Genomic DNA, 21,871 nt, shown 5'->3' on the forward strand with positions numbered 1-21,871 from the left:
TAACATATCACATGTATACTGCCACATTTGTAAACAAATATGGCGTCTGGAGTCAGCTGGGTGCAAGGTTCGTATAGCAGAAGAGAAGACATAATCGCTAAGTGCAAAGAATATACATCGTAACAACATTATTACAGAATAATTGTTTACAGCATTTGGTGGTGTTTGTTTTGAGGTGTCGAATATACGTTGTTGTTTCATTTAATATGTATACGTGTTATCTTTAGTACAGATCAACTTCCAACAATTAACTGAAGAAATTAATGAAGCAAGGTTGAAACTAGGCCTGAAAATCAACTGTAATAAGCTTAAAGGTATGTAACTGTAGCCAACAGTGCAATTTATCAACGTAGACTTGGAACAAGCTGAAGAGATTTTTATCTGTGGAAATTGAAGACGACAGCTGCAAGGGCAGTAAAAGAAACAGAAGGAGAACAATGCCTGGGAGTGCTTCCGGTGGACTAAATATCGTTTTCAAAAACATTCTTTTTGAACTGTCTGAAATGGAAAGTTTGCAGTGAGTGTTTATTATCAGCTTTTCACTTACTGCTGTAAGACAGGGACTTAACGAATTATTCAAAAACTGATGATTGCTAAGCGGGTAAAGGATAGATGCACGTTGGGAATTACTATGGAGTGAAAATAAACAATCAAATGTGTCGGGGAACAGACTGGAGCGAAAAAGTACATTGCGATGAAAGTAAAACCGAGCTCGGCGGAACAGGTAGCCAGCCGTACAGACTGCAGGCGCTATGCACGGAGACTATGAGGAGACCTAAGTCAGGATGCCAGGACATGGTTTTGAGCTCACTTCCTCACGAATACGCCACCTCGTCGAGTAAAAGACGATGTTTCTAAACATGTATTTAAAAAAAAAGACAAAAATTCAACCACCCAACGCGAAGTAGTTGTCTGGCACCTTCGAAACTTCTCTGGCCCTTCCAGCTACCTGGTTACAAGGAGATATGGTCCTTCAAACTTGTTACTGGGAGACTTTAAACTGAACCAGGTAATGGGTTCACGTTAGTACTGAAATGCTATAGAGTACAATGACTTGAAAATGGATATGTACAAACCGAAATTAGTGGGAGTTTACTGTAGAGTGCGACTGAGACTGAAAATATATTTAAAAAATGTACAGTACAGACAATTTGCTGATCCTTATACTCATGAGGATGTTCTGTCTAAGTACTAAAGTACTGCAAATCGAACTCGGGTCCACAGTGTAGAATCCACACACGCTGATCGTTCACGTTAAAAATGTCTACTCCCTGCTCCCTGTCGAAATCTATAATTTTTTGTGGTATAGAGTCTGCTAATGACACCCGGCATCTGACAATCGGGGAAACGTTGATCTGAAGCCGGAAAGATGAAGTTGGATTTCCAGATAACTGGCATTTCTAATAGCCCAATTTTGTCCCGTCCCATTTTTTATATTCACCTATCGACTATCTGGAACATGTAATTTAAAATACCTTAACAGAATCAGCGTGAGCTCTGTTCATAACAACTCTAACAGGGCCAGCAGTGGATTACATGAGGAGAAACGGAAGATTTTATCATTTGGACCTACTTTTTATTTGAAGCAAGTAAAAAAAGTGCTCCTGTGAGCATACACTCTTGTTAAAATATTCAGGATTCATAGCAAGCCCTTAGAGTTTTTAATGTATTACGGATCTCTTTTGTATATTCATAAGCCGTCTGTGTTTCGTTCTTGTTAAAACAAGTCAATATTCGGCTTAAGAAAAAGGGGCGCATTGCAAAATATCCAAATACAATTTTAACAGATCTTAGCAAGTATTATGTTAGTCTCATATCGTTCGCAATGTTAACATAAAACCCACGGAAAACGAAATACACAATATAAAAAAAGAAAAAAAAAGAAAAATCGCAAGTGAAAGAAGTGGGCAGGCGAGGACAGTGGAAAGAATACAAGTAATGGACAGACGATAAACATCGAGGGGATACTGTTATAACTCACTCTAGTGTTGTGCAAGAAGGACCGGGCTTCATGTGTTCTGCCTGGAGACAGAATACATTACCTCGTTGCCAATTTGGTGCCTCTCTCTAACGTCCATATTTCATCTTTTCTCCTTTGGTACTGGCACTGGTGAGGCACGCTCTTCATGCCACTATGACAAGTCTCTGGTCCTGACGCTGACATTTATGTGCACCGAAAATTATCAGTTTCTTTCTGCAGAATCTGATCTGTTACTTATTTGTGAACCATGTTGAAATCTGTCATAACAAAGTAGCCACGCGCACCAACACTACAATTGTCGCTACATGTACCAAGCCCACTCCGAAGCGCGAGGAACTAAAACGGCAGAATGCCGTTAGTTGCTGAATCACCTTGTGGTGCATCCTTGTCCAGAATTTGTGTACTCAGAAACATTCATAGATGAGATTTGTGAAATCAAGGGAATTTGTGTGAAAAACGTGGGTCGTGAACCACAACCACGACTTTTCCACTTCCTTTTTGTACGAGCGCAGTAGCTTTAAAAAAAGAACACGAAATAACAAAAAAAATATTTTCTTAGTTGACACACACAGAAAGATATTTCTGCAGGAAGAATAACGTATTCAAGTTTTCTTTTGACTTTGCTTCTGTTCCCTATCTTTTGCTTCCAAACAGCGTTATGAATAAAGATGCAGCGTTCCCCTCTCTGTGCGGGTGTCGTTGTTCCTAAAGACAGACAGGACAGGTGATTAAATGTCTGTCGCGAATCGAAAGCGAGGGAAGCACAAAGATGAAGAATTGCTTTGTTAGCACGCAAATTTGATCCCCCGTGCAGTGTGGTCTAGCGAATAACATTTTTATTATTACCGACGTATCTGGACAAAAACCATCGACACTAAGCCTTGTAAACAGATTCTATAATAAGATTCTACTGTCAAATTCTGCAACTGACAACTCTACTTGCTACAGTCACGCCGGTATGTAAGTACCGCCGCACTGAGGAGCGCGAGTACGGTACACCTGATAATCAGGTTTGTGCTATACGACGGTTGTCAGAAGTAAACGGTTACAAAATAAATACACTCCAACGCGTTTAAATGACAACAGACAATATGAAGGGTAGACACCAGTTCTTGTGCAAGATGATTTTCAGTGAATTTGACAAGACATGGAAGTAGCACCGAGCAAAGAATATGACTTCAGAACAAAACTATTACACAATTATGAAATCTTCACGGGTTATCGGCCGAGTGGCGTCGTCTTCTAGTCGCACTTCGCCTGAAGATGATGGATACGCCATCCATTGAAACGTTGCGACAAGAAGACGACGCCACTCGGCTGATAACCCGTGAAGATTTCAAAGATGAAATACGCCGAGAAAGCTTGCAATCGCATATATTACACAGTTTCCTACTCTTTCCACACGCGTGATTTATGTGAAAACATTTAGCAGCACTGCCGGCTGGTGGCGCAACAACAGCGTGCAAAGTGCAAATTTATGCCTCTGCCTTGCGGTTTCACCTGTTGTATAAAGTGTCATACACTCTGCAGCAAGCACAAAACACAAACGATGACAGTTACGAGGACGAAGTCACAATATCTCGGTGGCGTCCATTTTTTGTATGCTTTTTATTTTACAGTAACAACGGAGCGTGCAACAAGAGCCCCATTTTGCATTGTTGAAACTAAATTTCCGATTCCAGATGCCTTGCTTTCGTATTTCGCATACATCCCGGACACTTTTGCGACATGTTTCAACGCTGTACTCGTGTTTTCAAGACCTTTCGAATGTAGTTTAAAGAGGTACATCGTTCTATGAAACAAAAAAAACTTACATGCTTTAATATCTCGGTAAGAGTAGTACCCATTATGTCTATAATCATTAGACGAACACAAAGAGCCCAAAGATTACGACGACTGGCCAAGGCGAAACTGAATGTAGCGTCGTAGTGTTGCGGACATGTGACCTGATAAGAAAAGTATATCGGCGGGACAGACACGAAGCATACTAACGGCTGTACGCAAATGAGAAAATCCATTGACACAAGCGACCTTGAGAGAGGGCAGATTGTTCTAGTCCGGTGCGTGGACACCAGCTTCTCGAAGGTGGCTAAGGTGGTCGCGTGCTTTTGTCGAGATCATCTATGGAAACTGGTTGAAGGGCAGTGAAACCACGAGTAGGCAAGAATGTTTTATCATCGACGTCTCATCACAGAACACAGTAGTCAGAGACTTTTCCTCCTTGTAAAGCAGGATAGGTTTATCTGACGTCAGAGTACAATGCTGGTGTGGGGACAAGCGTTTCGGAGCACACTTGTTCAGCGCACATCCTTGAACACAGTGCTCCGTAGCACGCTGCTCTGACGTGTTCTCATGCTGACCTGATGACATGGACAGTTATTAGGTCTACAACTTTGCTTCCTCCGTTTATTCTCGAAGTTCGAGGCTTTATAGTAAAAAAAAACTGCGAATCTAGGTATTGGGAATCGCTGGCCACAACTTTTTCAAATCTTTCGGGCAGTATACGGTACCCGTGTCGGAAGAACTGGATGTCATTTCATCTAGGAACCGATCATATTTTGCACTTGCTCTTATGAACAGAGGTGCTGATCGGCCAGACCATAAGCTATTTACCGGAAAAGGTGGTAGTCAGAGGGAGAATATGCTGTCATGTCTATCGTTGTACTGTGGCCGTTTTTCTTTCAGTGCTCGACTCAAATGCATCAACTGCTTTCGACAACGGTCTCCTCAGATTGTTTCCGCCGGTTTTAGTAGCTTCGAAAACCTTCTTTCTTCCACCGCCATGCCGGTCTTCGACGTCAAAATCACCGTTCTTGAAGCGTTAAAAACATTCTCTGCGCGTTTTTTCACTAATACGCGCCTCGCCATAGGTCTTACCCAGCATTTTATGACTCTAGGCCGCTGACTTCTTCATATTAAAGCAGAAAAATAAAACATACAGCAAATGACGAGAATTGCGCTCGTAAGTTGACGTATTCACCCGAGAATAACTTTATGGTGCAATGACAAATCGACTAGTATTTTGATGGCCTTGGGCTTACAAATGTCTAAGCTCATTGTACGACACTTAAGACCTACCACCTGATCCACCACTTAACCACAGCTGCTGCGTATTGCAAAACAGCGGAAGCAAAGTCGTAGACATGATGCCATTTCATTGGTCTTTGGATCAACGAGACTGGACAATGGATCAATGAAAACCAGTCCCCTGGTCGGATGAATAGTTACACAAGGTAAATGATAGTGTACAGATACGCTGTCATACACTGAAGCGCCAAAGGTATTGGTATAGGCATGCGTATTCAAATACAGAGATATTTAAACAGGCAAAACACGACGCTGCGGTCGACAACGCCTATATAAGACAGGTGTCTGGCGCAGATCGGTTACTGCTGCTACAATGGCATGTCATCAAGGTTTAAGTGAGTCTGAACATGGTGTTATAGTCGGGGCACGAGCAATGGGACACAGCATCTAAGAGGCAGTGACGAAGTGGGGATTTTCCAGTTCGACCATTTCACGAGTGTACCGTGAATATCAGGAATCCGGTAAAACATCAAATCTCCGACATCGCTGCGGCCGGAAAAAGATGCTGCAAGAACGGGAGCAACGACGACTGAAGAGAATCGTTCAACGTGACAGAAATGGAACTCTTCCGCAAACTGCTGCAGATTTCAGAGCTGGGCCTTTAGCAACTGTCAGCTTGCGAATCACTCAACGGAACATCATAGACATGGGCTTTCGGAACCGAAGGCCACTCGTATATCCTCGATGACTGCACGACACAGAGCTTCACGTCTCGCCTGGGCCCGTCAACCCCGACATTGGACTGTTGATGACTAGAAACACGAGTCTCGTTTCAGATTGTATCGAGCGGATGGACGTGTACGTGTATGGAGACAACGTCATGAATCCGCATGTCAGCAGGGAACTGTTCAAGCTGGAGGGATATGGGACCCCTGACACGTCAAGACACGACTCTGACACGTGATACGTACGTAAGCATCCTGTCTGATCACCTGCATCAATTCAAATCTATTGTGCATTCCTGGGATGCCTTGCAACGTGCTGTTCACGGATTTATGTAAGCCCTGCAGGATTCATGGTGTCAATTCCCTTCAGCTCTACTTCAGACATTAGTCGAGTCCATGCCACGTCACGTTGCGGCACTTCTGCGTGCTCGCGGGGGCCCTACGTGGTATTAGGCAAGTGTACCAGTCTTTGGATCTTCAGTGTAGAACTGCTCCTCGAAACCAGGCCTGTGGGTGTAGCATTGTGATATGGGGCTCATTCATCTGGACTCTCATGGGACCTGTGGTAGTAATCGGAGGCACCGAACTGCTGTGGACCACGTAAACACTACTGCGGACCACCCGCATCCCTTCCTGCTTGATGTCTTCCACGACGCGTTAGCGTCTTCCAGCAGGAGCACTGTATGTATCACAGTTCCGGGCGGGAAGGAGCGCCTGGTCCCTGGCACGAATCCGCCTGGCGGATTTGTGTCGAGGTTTGGTGAACCGACCAGTCTGTGGTTGGTTTTTAGGCGGTGTTCCATCTGCCTCGGCGAATGCGGGCTGGATCCCCTTATTCCGCCTCAGTTACGCTATGTCAGCGATTGCTACGCACACAAGTTCTCCACGTATGCGTACACCACCATTACTCTACCATGCAAACATAGGGGTTACTCTCGTCTGGTGTGAGACGGTCCCTGGGGGGTCCACCTGGGGCCGAACCGCACAATAACCCTGGGTTCGGTGTGGGGCTGTGGAGGGGTGAAGTGGACTGCGGTAGTCGTCGTGGGGTTGTGGACCACTGCGGCTGCGACGGGGACTAAGCCTCTCTGTCGTTTCTAGGTCTCGGGTTAACATGAACCTTACGAAGACTTAAATGAACCAAAAATATTGGCATCTTAACTAAAAAAGCCAAAATTATAAATACATAAAACATAAAATAATAAGAACCAAAATCAACTAATAAAGGGAAATATAAAGTGTTAGAAAAATCTTAAGCCCTAAATAAAAGCAACAACAAAGGTAATCTAGCAACCAAAGTATAAAAAATTAAATAAACACCAGCCTGTAAACGTTCAGGCTGGTAACCTCAACACAAAATCAAAAGCAAAGTAGGGACTTCACATACAATACAATGCATCACAAGGCCAGAGGTGCAGAGCTGGTTTGAGGTGCAGGATAGTGCCTGCAAACCACCGACCCATAATTTACGGGAACTGCGTGACTTGTATACAGGGTGTTACAAAAAGGTACGGGAAAACTTTCAGGAAACATTCCTCACACACAAAGAAAGAAAATATGTTATGTGGGCATGTGTCCGGAAACGCTTACTTTTCATGTTAGAGCTAATTTTATTACTTGTCTCCAAATCACATTAATCATGGAATGGAAACACACAGCAACAGAACATACCAGCGTGACTTCAAACACTTTGTTACAGGAAATGTTCAAAATGTCCTCCGTTAGCGAGGATACATGCATCCACCCTCCGTCGCATGGAATCCCTGATGCGCTGATGCAGCCCTGGAGAATGGCGTATTCTATCACAGCCGTCTAGAATACGAGCACGAAGAGTCTCTACATTCGGTTCCGGGGTTGTGTAGACAAGAGCTTTCATATGCCCCCATAAATGAAAGTCAAGAGGGTTGAGATCAGGAGAGCGTGGAGGCCATGGAATTGGTCCGCCTCTACCAATCCATCGGTCACCTAATCTGTTGTTGAGAAGCCAACGGACACTTCGACTCAAATGTGCAGGAGCTCCATCGTGCATGAACCACATGTTGTGTCGTACTTGTAAAGGCACATGTTCTAGCAGCACAGGTAGAGTATCCCATATGAAATCATGGCGGTGAATCGAGGAAGTACAATACATACAGACGAAACTAAAATGAGCTCTAACATGGAAATTAAGCGTTTCCGGACACATGTCCACATAACATCTCTTCTTTATTTGTGTGTGAGGAATGTTTCCTGAAAGTTTGGCCGTACCTTTTTGTAACACCCTGCGTAGACACCTAGTGTCCCATATCTCCGGAAACGCACCAATGACTGGTGGAAATCATGGACGCATGCCTACTACGTTCCACAGCTGTATCAGTACGTTATTATGCAGTTGGTCATCAGAGTATACACACAACTATTATGAGTGAAGTCTCTGTTCCTTAATTGCAAGGACAGAAATTGTGCTGTATATTAACTGCTGTACGGACGCACGGTGAGTAACGTGACAAGACCAGGAGCGTCGGCGGTGGATGGTGCGCGCCCACTGATCGTGCCGGCAGCCGGTGCAGCCTGCAGCGGAGCTTGGACACTTTCCAGCCGAGTCGGCTGCGCATCTCCGCTTCCGTCCGTCACTGCCCGCGGGTGAGCATCACGCGGAACGCTGACAGCGGCGCGCGCCGACGCGACGCCTCATCTCGCCGTATGTCGCAACAGGCGGCAGCTGTAGGGACCGGCAGCGCCAACGCGCTCCCAGCCCGTGCCAATTATCCGGCCACCCACAGCGAACTGCGGCGAGAAGGACACGGTGACCGGCTGACGCTACAGACTGGGTTCATAAGTCTGGTACGAATAAATACTCTGTCCAGTCACATTAATGTGACCACCTGTCAAAGCCAAATAACCACCTATTCCAGCGCGGACGTGCACCAAGAAAATCGAGCAGTTTCTGGAAGATACCCACAGGTATGTGCAGCCATGCCGACTCCAGTGCTGTGGCCAGCTGCGCTAGGTTTCTCGGTTAAGGATCTATGGCAGGTACAGTCCAAACGAAATGGTCTGACGGACTCATGACTGGGTTTACATCTGGGAAGTCTGGTGGCTAGGTTAGTACGCTAAACGCATCCCGGTGCTCTTCGAACGACGCACATACATTGCAAGCTCAGTGACATGTTGCATTGTCCTGCTGATAAATGTCATCGTACTGAAGAATAACAAATTGCGTGAAGAGGTGGAAATGAATCAAAAGGACAGATGCATACTTGTTTTAATACAGTGTGCCTTACAGAAGGACGAGATCATTCAGAGAATATCATGAAAACATTTCCCAGACCATAACGTTTTCTGTTTCAGCCTGGGCCCGTTCGACTATTGTTACGTGATGATTCCTTTCAGACTTTTCACGCCGTACACGCCAACGGCCATCTGGCCAATGAGCCATAAAACATGATTCACCCGAAAAGGTCACCTGTCAGCGCTCATTGGACGTCCAGCTGCAGTATCAGCGTGCAAATACGACTGCTATGTTTGGGGCGTAGTCGCAAGAGTGATCAATAAGACGAGGCACCCGAATGTTGCATGTCTACGCCCCGCAATGCAAGCAGCATTCGCGAATGCAGACAGCGATGTTTAAAGTTTGCGTGCGATCGATCCAGGATAAGATTGGAGGCGACCATTGCGGGTGAATACATCGAGTAATGTTACACCTGAAAGATACCCCTACTTATATGTATAAGGATTCTCATTTTCATTTCTATTTTGTGTTAATAAATTTGTTTTAAAAAAAAGTCTCATATGTCCTAATTTAAGCGCCGCACCCTGCACCTTAAACACAGCAACATACGAACAGTTTACAAGCTTTGCGTTTCCGAAAGTTTCCACCCTTGCCCCAAAAGCCAATGATAATGTCATTCTAGACGTCACATAAATCGCTCCAATTTCGCGTTACGACAACGACTGCATTGTATTTCACATTTCTCCGACACGCTTTATATACACATCAAAAAATTCCTGAAGATAGGCACCGGCTGGGGATATTGTATTTCAGAAACAATCACTTTGACTGTTCAGAGATGTCACTAAACCAGCCCAAAGATGTAAACAAACATGCATGAGCAGCGCCTATCAGACGGAGGGGGTCCGACAGCCGATCAGTTCCAGTCATTCCAACAGGAAGGAGGTACACAGTTCATGTTGTCTGCTGCCTAGAAGTTCAATACCGCGGTTAGATCGTGTCCGCATTGTTACTTTGTGCCAGGAAGGGCTCTCAACAAGGGAAGTATCCAGGCGTCTCGAAGTGAACCAAAGTGATGTTGTTCAGGCATGGAGGAGATACAGAAAGACAGAAACTGTCAATGACATGCCTCGCTCAGGCCGCCCAAGGGCTACTACTGCAGTGGATGACCGCTACCTACGGATTATGACTCGGAGGAACCCTGACAGCAACGGCACTATGTTGAATAATGCTTTTCGTGTAGCCACAGGACGTCGTGTTACGACTCAAACTGTGCGCAATAGGTTGCATGATGCGCAACTTCACGTCCATGGTGAGGTCCATCTTTCAACTACGACGCCATGCAGAGCGGTACAGATGGACCCAACAACATGTCGAATTGACCGCTCAGGAATGCCTTCAACCAGACAATCGTCGGAGACGTGTTTGGAAGCAACCCGGTCAGGCTCAACACCTTAGACACACTGTCCAGCGAGTGCTCCCTGCTGTTTGGGAGTGGCATTGTGTGGGGCCGATGTACGCCGCTGGTGGTCATGGAAGGAGCCGTAATGCGTACGATACGTGAAGCCATCCTCCGACGATAGCGCAACCATATCGGCAGCATATTGGCGGGCCATTCTTCACAGACGACAATTCACGCCCTCATCGTGCACATTTTGTAAATCACTTCCTTCAGGATAACGACATCGCCCGACTAGAGCGGCCAGGATGTTCTCCAGACACGAACCCTATCGAAAGTGCCTGGGATAGATTGAAAAGGGCTGTTTATGGACGACGTGACCCACTAACCACTTTGAGGGATCTACGCCAAATCGCCGTTGAGGAGGGGGACAATCTGGACCAACAGTGCCTTGATGAACTTGTGGATAGCAGGAATGCAAAAGGGCGTGCTTCTGGGTATTAGTGGTACCGGTGTGTACAGCAATCTGGACCGACACCTCTGAAAATCTCAATTTATGGTGATGCAACATGCAATGTGTGGTTTTCACGAGCAATAAAAAGGGCGGAAATGATGTTTAAGTTGATCTCTATTCCAATGTTCTCTACATGTTCCGGAACACTCGAAACCGAGCTGATGCAAAAGTTTTTGATGTGTGTAAATCCTCCACTGGTCATTGCACGGTGACGTCGAACGTATGCGGTGGTCGCATTAATGTGCCTGGACAACGTACTTATCGCTACGATACTGAGCGGTTGAGTGTCGAAGTGTTTTCCTTCACCACACAAACGAAATAAATCGAGATTTTAAAGTTGGGTGTCGTGGTTGCTGACCTTTATCGCAAAGGTGGTAAAAAATATGTGAAATGTGGAGAAACGAGAATGTGAAGACCTTCCATCGAGTGACACGTCCGTGGTGGCGGTGGACAGAACTTTGGTGAAAAAAATTTGGAAATTTGTGGTAAGTTCCTATGGGACCTATGAGGTCATCGGTTGAAAATGGTTCAAGTGGCACTGAGCACTATGGGACTCAACATCTGAAGACATCAGTCCCCTAGAACTTAGAACTACTTAAACCTAACTAACGTAGGAACATCACACACATCCATGCCCGAGGCAGGATTCGAACCTGCGACCATAGCGGTTGCGCGGTTTCAGACTGTAGCGCCTAGAACCGCTCGGCCACTCCGGCCGGCCAGGTCATCGGTCCCTGGGCTTACACACGACTTTAACTTAAACTAACTTACGCTAAGAGCAACACACACATCCATGCCTGAGGGAGGACTTGAACCTTTGACAGGGCGAGCCGTGACAAGGCGCCTTAGACCGCGCGAACTTTGGTGCCAATGTAACATCATAAACAGACCTTCAACTCAGATGAAATTGCTGAGGCTGGGCCTTTTTTCCCATGTGTCGATACTCAACTGTTTAAAGCGTCGCCGAGCTCTAGAGCGCCGTCCCAGGGCGCCACGTTGTTGCACAAATACAGAGGAAGGTTGGAGGCACCTTTGAGTCAAAATTCAAATTTAGTCGTCAATTACGATTTGCTTTTGATGCGCACTGTAGTTAGATTGCTGCGGGACGTTAACTATTGACTCTGGAGTAGTGAGAAGTTCAAACTGTCTCGTGGGCACTGGCACGCATATTTAAATTGACTTTACATGTGTTGCACTGCAGAGAACTAATCCGGGTCCCCCACTAAACGTTTCCTATTAAATCTGGGGAGCAGTACTTAAGTGTAATTCGTCTCGCTCGCCACAAATCGCCAAGAGTGCGTGGATTCTAACCGGGGCCGAGAACAGGACAACGCACGACACCACGGTAGCTCCGGGCCACGGACGAAAGGAATGTTTCAGTGTGTACGATTTCTCAGACAGCGATGCTTTGTTTAGCGACTGGCTAATTTTAACTGCAGGTGTCGCTGCTTCCGCACGCTGCGCGCCCAGTGAAAGCGTCTGCGGAGCGCCTGTTGTGGCAGTGGGAGCCTGAAGTGGGGGAGCGCTGAAGGGGCGGGAGGGAGGGGAGGGAGAAGTGTGCGTCCCCAATTAGAGCGGCGCCGGCGGGGCGCGCGCACAATCGATGCCCACTCCGACGCCGACGCCGCCGCTGGCGCCCGCTGTCGAACGCGTGTTGGCAGCGCTGGGGAAAAGAGGCGGGGTGGGGGGAAGAGAAAGGGACTCGCAGTGGGGACGGAACCCCGCTCATTAGCCGAAGCCGGACGTCCGCTCGCAAAACACAGGACTCTCCTCCCCTTCCTGGGACGCACGGGGCTGCAAGTGGCCGCTGTCTTCATTATGCGCCGCTCCTCTACCCCCAGAGTGGCATTAAACAGTGAAGGGCCGACACTTCGTAACCGGCATCGACAGCGGCAGCCACCACTCTGCGACGAGGCGGTTGTTTTTTAACACTTCCTGCGCTTTTAATCTAAAACAACTCTTTTAACCCATTACTGGCCATTGTCCCTTTTTTGGGACGCGTATATTTTACGTATTTCTACGTAAGCAATGGAGCTTTTAGCCTTTATTGTTGCACCTGTAGGTTCAACTAACTGCTATAATGCCTGTAAATGTAAAATAAATAACTTTTTTTTTAAAAGTTCTTCACGTCAGGAAAATTACAGACTTGTCGATTTTTTGTTCTCGCACTTGGAAGCACTGTATGTCTGCTGGTAGTTCCTGGACGACAATGAGCTGTGATTTAGTTGTCTGGGCGTGTTTGTTATGAACATATGGATGTCCATGTAAGATTAAGTATACTTCAGATTTTTTCAAGTAAGTGCAATATCGATATATTTTATGCGTCCCAATAATGGGACAATGGCATCTTACACTATCATTTACTGTTGATGTGCCCTATTCTTGTATACACGTATTATGCAGAGAAGAAATACATTTTACGTTCTTTATATCCGCTTTTTTTTCATGTTCTCTTCGAATTATAAGATTCCAACTGGATAAAAACATGCCGCGTGGACTTACACTTGAAGAAATTCTAGCAGAACTAGCGAACCATCAAAAGAGTGACGATGAAGATGATGACGTAGAATTGGCGATTATTCCACGCGATGCAGATGTAATAACAGATGAAGAAGACATTGACAAAAATGTATTGAACAATGAGTCTGTTGTACAAGATGTAGACGGTACTCTAGAGAGAAGTCTCACTTTTGGATGTCCGACAGAGAATAGTGATGTTTTACCAATCAAAGAAAACGGGATCAGTACCAAAACGCAGAGGACCAGAAGGAAGCAAATTGATTGGAGGATGGGTGAGCACAGATGTATGACTAGATCCAGGAAATCATTTCATTGTGTCAAGTAAACGCAGAAGAGAGTAAAACACAGAAGAGATGTGCGTACTGCAAGAAAAAAAAAGTGATAGGTGTAATGTTGGTGTACACGTCAAGTGTTTTGCTTCATTTCATACAGAATAGACATTCAATAATATTAAAACATTCTTTATTTATTGTTTGTGTTGTTTCTTACAATATTATGCATGGAGAATAAGGTTGTGAATATGGATAGCGCATTTGGCCAATGTCCCAAAAATGGGACGGTCTGTAGTTTTTGTTCTAATAAACTGAAAATTTTCAAAACAACTTTTTATTCAATTAATCACTCAATGTAACGTACTTATGTATAAAAGTTTGCAAAAAATGATCTGATAGAGATTTGGCCAGTAATGGGTTAATATACACCTATAAATTTATAAGGTGAATCTAAACCTCACCAACAAAATTACGAAGATTGTCCAATGATATTTTCTGAGTATTTTGTGTAAGGAGCCAGTGGTCTCTGGTGGCTCGATACACAGAGTCCAGTAGAACCTCGTTTATAAGGATTACGTGCAATCTTAGCTCATTCGGATTATCGATAAATCTCTTTTTTTAATCTATTGGCTTTCTGGAAGTGCCTATTATGACTATACGAACGTAGGGGCAACACTATTCCCAGTCTCCGATCGGAGAAAATCTCCGACGCAGCCGGAGTCGAACCCACGCACCTTCGGTTAGCAATCTGAGCGCAGAATGCACAGCTACCGAGGCGGACATCGAAAATCTAGAGATTCAGAAGGAAATTAGAATAACACGGATTAAGTCCCATAAACACACTCATTATATTTAATTTCACGTAAATACGCCCATTGTAATTTTTTTTCACATACATGTGGCTACATATAAAAACATAGTTTTATACAATGAATTAATCAGTAAGTACGTTTAGAGCTGAAGTCCTATGTGGTTTAGACTCAGTACGATCACATAGGCGCTTCACCATCTCCGGCCGGTTTGGCCGAGCGGTTTTAGGCGCTTCAGTCTGGCACCGCGCGACCGCTACGGTCGCAGGTTCGAATCCTGCCTCGGGCATGGATGTATGTGGTGTCCTTAGGTTCGTTAGGTTTAAGTAGTTCTAAGTCGAGAGGACTGATGACATCAGATGTTGAGTCCCATAGTGCTCAGAGCCATTTGAACCATTTTGAGCTTAACCAGCGTTACTTCGATAGAACCTGTTTCCGCCTGGCATTCCATATCAACCATTGTTCTGTCCATCTGCGCCGCAGCTTCTTTAGGTGTACTGATGCCTTCCAGTGGACGGCAACTCCGTCCAGTGGTCCATCATCGCTATCTTTACTGTCTGCACTCGTGCAAACGGCAATAATTTTTGTCATATTTCCGGTTCTTCTTCCAATCTGGCACCGTGGAAATCCTACACCAAATTCAGCAGCAACGTTTTGCAACAATTCTCCTTTATCCATAGAATACAGTGCATGTAACTTTTTCTGCACGGACTAGTGTCTTCTCTTCGATGCTATTTTACACTCGTTGCAAACGAGTCCAGCAGTATATTCTACAGCTTAGTGTTAACTCGTTAGCTGTCACCGTGCCGGTATCTGTGAGGCCAGTTGAATGAATTTCACTTTAACATCTCTCATTCTCGATTGTTACCGCTACTACTTCCAGAGTATCAAAAAATGTTCAAATGTGTGTGAAATCTTATGGGACTGAACTGCTAAGGTCATCAGTCCCTAACCTACTTAACCTAAATTATCCTAAGGACAAACACACACACCCATGCCCGAGGGAGGACTCGAACCTCCTCCGCGATCAGCCGCACAGTCCACCATTGGAGCGCCTGAGACCGCTCGGCTAATACTGCGCGGCCCAGAGTATCAAATGCTGTACTGTTACTGTACGAACAACAAACAAAACAAAAGAAAGTACGATTTTTGTGAACGGGAGATCCAGGTTAAACGAAGTTCCACTTTAATTTCATTTCGTTTGATTTTTTGCATCCATCCACTTTTGTATTTGTATTACACCTAAAATGCATGCAAGTATCCGTAGACATCGGCGGGATGTACTGTGTGTGTTGAGTGGGAACAAACCTATTCCACTCATTCACGATACTTGCTGTTTATAACAGTGATGTCCACTTTACTCCACGGCCTCTAGCTTGCATTCCTTAATGTTTGATTCTGTCTTGGGTTTGTTTTTCCGGCAGCGTTAGCTGTAGATTAAGAGTGATACAAAGCATTATGGGTAGGTTTACTGACGCAGAGTTGGCCGATATGCAACTTGTGTACAGGTTTGCTGAATGTAAGCTGTTCCCGAAGTGATGGAAACACTAATCCTTTTGCATAAGTAAATAGGCGCCTGAGATAAAGAGGATATTTCCGTGTTAAAATTACTGCAGAGTACTATCTTTTCCACTGTTGTGAAGCTATGTCACAGTAAGAAATGTAACTGGGATAAAAAACCGAACTGCGTCTGAACAGGCCTCGATAGGCCCAACGGAACCAATCGACCGCCGTGTCACCCTCAGTCGATAGGCGTCACTAAATGCGGATATGAAGTGGCATGTGGTCAGCACACCGCTCTCCCAGCCGTTGTCAGTAGCTCCTCAATCGACCTCACAAGTGCTGAGTGCAGCCAGCTTACCAACATCGTTCGGCAGACCCAGACGATCACCCATCCAAGGACAACGAACCGGATCAAACAAAATTACATTATTACTCTGTAAAGAGTGCCTGAGACCACGGGCTAATCTTGAAGTACAATATTCAGATAGTATCCCTGAACAACCACCGAAATTCCCTGGTTGCAGTTCGGGTCCACTCTCTGGTAAGTTTGCAAATTTCCTGTATTAGAACCTCTATGGAAACACATTATCTAAGAAAGTTCAAGGAATCTATATACCAGGTCATTAAATAAAAGTGGGAGAAATAAGTGACCAATGATATAATTTGCCTCTTACGTTATCTACAACATTTTACCAATGCTTGGGTAGATTTGGAAACTACTCCATTATAAACCAGCTCGTGTGGAGTTAAAGAAACGGTTACACTAAATAGGAAGCTCACTTTCGTCTTCAAAGTAATTTCCGTGATAGTTGTTGGATACAGAGCGGTAGAGAAGAAAAGGCGACAGTCTGCGGCACGGGACAGAGAGCGGGATTGCAGGGCTGCTCCTGTCAGCCTGGCCGAGTGCAGACCGTTATGGTGAAGTAGCAGCACTTAGGCGCACTCTTGTTGCTTGTTTTCCTTGGAGGGCGTACGCAAGGTGTCTCTGTTGTTGGCAATAAATGTCAGCAGTGATGGCTATACTCCTGGGAAGCAACGTGTAAGATACAACACTCCCATTGTTCCATCAGGTGCATAACACTGTCTTTGTGCGTGAACACACACCTTTTTCACAAACACGTACTTTTCCTTCTGTTTTTGCAGTTAACATAGGAAGGCATAATTTCTCGTCGGCTACAAGGATATTGAAGAGGATTGGTTGATACTGTTCACGACCAAGAGGGCACACAATACAATGATGCTTATGAACTCATTCTTTCTTTAAATATATATATATACACTCCTGGAAATGGAAAAAAGAACACATTGACACCGGTGTGTCAGACCCACCATACTTGCTCCGGACACTGCGAGAGGGCTGTACATGCAATGATCACACGCACGGCACAGCGGACACACCAGGAACCACGCTGTTGGCCGTCGAATGGCGCTAGCTGCGCAGCATTTGTGCATCGCCGCCGTCAGTGTTAGCCAGTTTGCCGTGGCATACGGAGCTCCATCGCAGTCTTTAAGACTGGTAGCATACCGCGACAGCGTGGACGTGAACCGTATGTGCAGTTGACGGACTTTGAGCGAGGGCGTATAGTGGGCATGCGGGAGGCCGGGTGGACGTACCGCCGAATTGCTCAACACGTGGGGCTGTGAGGTCTCCACAGTACATCGATGTTGTCGCCAGTGGTCAGCGGTAGGTGCACGTGCCGGTCGACCTGGTACCGGACCGCAGCGACGCACGGATGCACGCCGAGACCGTAGGATCCTACGCAGTGCCGTAGGGGTCCGCACCGCCACTTCCCAGCAAATTAGGGACACTGTTGATCCTGGGGTACCGGCGAGGACCATTCGCAACCGTCTCCATGAAGCTGGGCTCCGGTCCCGCACACCGTTAGGCCGTCTTCCGCTCACGCCCCAACATCGTGCAGCCCGCCTCAAGTGGTGTCGCGACAGGCGTGAATGGAGGGACGAATGGAGACGTGTCGTCTTCAGCGATGAGAGTCGCTTCTGCCTTGGTGCCAATGATGGTCGTATGCGTGTTTGGCGCCGTGCAGGTGAGCGCCACAATCAGGACTGCATACGACCGAGACACACAGGGCCAACACCCGGCATCACGGTGTGGGGAGCGATCTCCTACAATGGCCGTACACCTCTGGTGATCGTCGAGGGGACACTGAATAGTGCACGGTACATCCAAACCGTCATCGAACCCATCGTACTACCATTCCTAGACCGGCAAGGGAACTTGCTCTTCCAACAGGACAATGCACGTCTGCATGTATCCCGAGCCACCCAACGTGCTCTAGAAGGTGTAAGTCAACTACCCTGGCCAGCAAGATCTCCGGATCTGTCCCCCATTGAGCATGTTTGGGACTGGATGAAGCGTCGTCTCACGCGGTCTGCACGTCCAGCACGAACGCTGGTCCAACTGAGGCGCCAGGTGGAAATGGCATGGCAAGCCGTTCCACAGGACTACATCCAGCATCTCTACGATCGTCTCCATGGGAGAATAGCAGCCTGCATTGCTGTGAAAGGTGGATATACACTGTACTAGTGCCGACATTGTGCATGCTCTGGTGCCTGTGTTTATGTGCCTGTGGTTCTGTCAGTGTGATCATGTGATGTATCTGACCCCAGGAATGTGTCAATAAAGTTTCCCCTTCTTGGGACAATGAATTCACGGTGTTCTTATTTCAATTTCCAGGAGTGTATATACACTCCTGGAAATGGAAAAAAGAACACATTGACACCGGCGTGTCAGACCCACCGTACTTGCTCCGGACACTGCGAGAGGGCTGTACAAGCAATGATCACACGCACGGCACAGCGGACACTCCAGAAACCGCGGTGTTGGCCGTCGAATGGCGCTAGCTGCGCAGCATTTGTGCACCGCCACCGTCAGTGTCAGCCAGTTTGCCGTGGGATACGGAGCTCCATCGCAGTCTTTAACACTGGTAGCATGCCGCGACAGCGTGGGCGTGAACCGTATGTGCAGTTGACGGACTTTGAGCGAGGGCGTATAGTGGGCATGCGGGAGGCCGGGTGGACGTACCGCCGAATTGCTCAACACGTAGGGCGTGAGGTCTCCACAGTACATCGATTTTGTCGCCAGTGGTCGGCGGAAGGTGCACGTGCCCGTCGACCTGGGACCGCACCGCAGCGACGCACGGATGCACGCCAAGACCGTAGGATCCTACGCAGTGCCGTAGGGGACCGCAACGCCACTTCCCAGCAAATTAGGGACACTGTTGCTCCTGGGGTATCGGCGAGGACCATTCGCAAGCGTCTCCATGAAGCTGGGCTACGGTCCCGCACACCGTTAGGCCGTCTTCCGCTCATGCCCCAACATCGTGCAGCCCGCCTCCAGTGGTGTCGCGACAGGCGTGAATGGAGGGACGAATGGAGACGTGTCGTCTTCAGCGATGAGAGTCGCTTCTGCCTTGGTGCAATGATGGTCGTATGCGTGTTTGGCGCCGTGCAGGTGAGCGCCACAATCAGGACTGCATACGACCGAAGCACACAGTGCCAACACCCGGCATCATGGTGTGGGGAGCGATCTCCTACACTGGCCATACACCTCTGGCGATCGTCGAGGGGACACTGAATAGTGCACGGTACATCCAAACCGTCATCGAACCCATCGTTCTACCATTCCTAGACCGGCAAGGGAACTTGCTGTTCCAACAGGACATTGCACGTCCGCATGTATCCCGTGCCACCCAACGTGCTCTAGAAGGTGTTAGTCAACTACCCTGGCCAGCAAGATCTCCGGATCTGTCCCCCATTGAGCATGTTTGGGACTGGATGAAGCGTCGTCTCACGCGGTCTGCACGTCCAGCACGAACGCTGGTCCAACTGAGGCGCCAGGTGGAAATGGCATGGCAAGCCGTTCCACAGGACTACATCCAGCATCTCTACGATCGTCTCCATGGGAGAATAGCAGCCTGCATTGCTGCGAAAGGTGGATATACACTGTACAAGTGCCGACATTGTGCATGCTCTGTTGCCTGTGTCTATGTGCCTGTGGTTCTGTCAGTGTGATCATGTGATGTATCTGACCCCAGGAATGTGTCAATAAAGTTTCCCCTTCCTGGGGCAATGAATTCACGGTGTTCTTATTTCAATTTCCAGGAGTGTATGTGACTTAACTGCTAAGGCCATCAGTCCCTAAGCTTACACACTACTCAACCTAAATTATCCTAAGGACAAACAGACACACCCATGCCCGAGGGAGGACTCGAACCTCCGCCGAGACCAGCCGCACAGTCCACGACTGTAGCGCCCTAGGAACTCATTCTACCATCACTCTTTTCCTACCCCGTTATTATAAATGCCGAAATTTAACTTTTTTAATTTGAAGCTTAAAAAATTTTATTATTCATATCGCACTAGTCTAATGAATGTAACTATAAAATCTACCGAGGTCGATATTCCTTTAGCTGAGATAAACATCTATTAATAGGCAAATAAATTATTTCATAACATCTACAAAAACCTCGACCTCTACCTACCGTCCCCTTCAGTTCTGAAGAAAACGCAACGGAAATCGGTTCCAGCATGTGCATTTAAGTATGATGTTATTCTTGTATATCATAACGTAGTTGGTAGATTTTATCGAGTATACAGTGGTTCTCTTTTTCCTCGTTTTATCTACCGATAGCTGCTAGAAACTGGTTGATACGACAGCGCCTGCTGATTTTTCTTGTTTAGGATTAGGTCTTTCGGAGCCCTTACATCAAATTACGGAACCTTTCAAAACTGGAAAACAAACGTCACACAATGGTCGACGGTCACAGTCACCGAAAACATTTGCTGATTTTTGGCTACAATGACAGATTATTGTGTGTTAAAGAGTTCAAACGATCTTCATAGACGTCTGAGATATCCATCTGAACACGGAAATACCTTACGTTAAATGTTTCAAGTGGCTCTGAGCACTATGGGACTCAACATCTGAGGTCATCAGTCCCCTAGAACTTAGAACTACTTAAAACTAACTAACCTAATAAAATCACACACACCCATGCCCGAGGCATGATTCGAATCTGCGACCGTAGGGGTCGCGCGGTTCCAGACTGAAGGGCCTAGAACCGCTCGGCCACAGTGGCCGGCCCTTACGTTAAAACGAACATCCATCGACCGAGAAGACCACTTTCTTGTTTTAGAATTCTCCCCAAATTCAGCATAAATATTTCGAACCGTAACCGCTTTCTTTGTCCCTTTATTAAATTCGCAGAGCATATCTTGACGGTCGACTGCTTCCATTTGCTACTCAATTTTTCCATTGTCCGCAACGATTCTCACTACTGTTAAACATCGGAAATTCAGCAGTCTCTTCAAGTCTAATATTAATGTTTCAGATAAGAACTGACAATCGATTAATGTTCTCATAGTAAATTGACGCAACAAGCATAACAAAACCTACGCATCAATCTAGCAACACACTTTCAACAGTTTCTACTTAAACTGCCTTTGCACTCAAGTGAGTGTTGTTCTCTGTGACAGAAGATGAACGAACCATTTGTGCACAAGTAGTTACACGGAATTCCACAGTTAAAAATTGTTACTGTGTCGAGACAGTAAAGCAGTTCCAAGATTTGCCAAAATTTTGCATCATATTAATACTTCCGCAGCCAATCGGATAAAGTAATGCCCTAGTTTAGCTCTTGTTCGTGAAATAGTCCATTATACGAGTACTCGCCGACAGATTTTGTTTGCAACGAATTATTTTGGCTTCATTTAATTACTGATTTGAAAATTTCAGCATTTTCTTTGGATTGGCTGGAAAGTTCTTCTTGGTCGCACTCAGACTGAGAATTTCGTACTGTAACCACCGGGCATTCGGCGAAGTTTGAAAGTTCCTGTGGCTCGGAGTGTAATACTACATTTAGACGTTCTGTGATCGGGCTTACGGAGAAA

At 46.3% G+C, this 21,871-nt stretch overlaps 1 protein-coding gene and 1 long non-coding RNA gene across 6 annotated transcripts in view; one reads left to right on the forward strand and one right to left on the reverse strand.

The window, feature by feature from the left end:
* LOC126277906 (mesocentin-like) overlaps nucleotides 1-21,871 on the reverse strand; it is a 595,995-nt gene that overhangs the window by 390,469 nt on the left and 183,655 nt on the right. The gene's annotated exons all lie outside the window — the stretch shown is intronic.
* Nucleotides 1-21,871, forward strand: part of LOC126277910 (uncharacterized) — a 428,173-nt gene that overhangs the window by 203,656 nt on the left and 202,646 nt on the right. The window lies entirely within an intron of this gene.

Source organism: Schistocerca gregaria, chromosome 6 (genome assembly GCF_023897955.1).
Source record: "Schistocerca gregaria isolate iqSchGreg1 chromosome 6, iqSchGreg1.2, whole genome shotgun sequence".
NCBI classification, from domain to species: Eukaryota; Metazoa; Arthropoda; class Insecta; order Orthoptera; family Acrididae; genus Schistocerca; species Schistocerca gregaria.